The following is a 558-nucleotide window of genomic DNA, read 5'->3' as shown; positions in this document are numbered from 1 at the left end:
TAGTGAGGTCCTCGGATCGGCCCCACCGGGGTCAGCCACGGCCCTGGCGGAGCGCCGAAAAGACGATCAAATTTGACTATCTAGAGGAAGTAAAAGTCGTAACAAGGTTTCCGTAGGTGAACCTGCGGAAGGATCATTACCAGAAAAGGAAAGGCGGCATCGCCGCGGAGCGTCCTTTGTCGTCCTTTGTCGTCCTCCTCCCGGGCCGAGGCGGACGGAGGGCCCCCCCCGCCCGGGCTGCCGCGGACGAGGGTGTGCTGCTGCTGCGGCAACGGGTGGACTCGCTCCCCCGCCGCCCTCTCGGCCTCCCTCGCCCGCCCGCAACCGACCCCCGAGGAGGACCCCGCCGGCCTCACGGCCCCGGGAGGGAGTAAAAACCCTTCGTGCGGGCTCGGCTGCCGGCGCCGGACGACTGTCCGGTGAATCCACGGTGCCCCCCATGCCCGGCCCGGGGCCTCGGAACCGCAAACCCCTCTCAGCGCGGCGCAGCGGCCTCACCCTGGCCGTCTGGCACGCGCCCGCCAGGTGCCCGTTCACCCCCCGCGTTCCTCCTCCGGA

Source organism: Oryzias melastigma, linkage group LG13 (assembly GCF_002922805.2).
Source record: "Oryzias melastigma strain HK-1 linkage group LG13, ASM292280v2, whole genome shotgun sequence".
NCBI classification, from domain to species: Eukaryota; Metazoa; Chordata; class Actinopteri; order Beloniformes; family Adrianichthyidae; genus Oryzias; species Oryzias melastigma.
The sequence above is the reverse complement of the archived record's forward strand: the minus strand, read 5'-3'. Positions refer to the sequence as shown.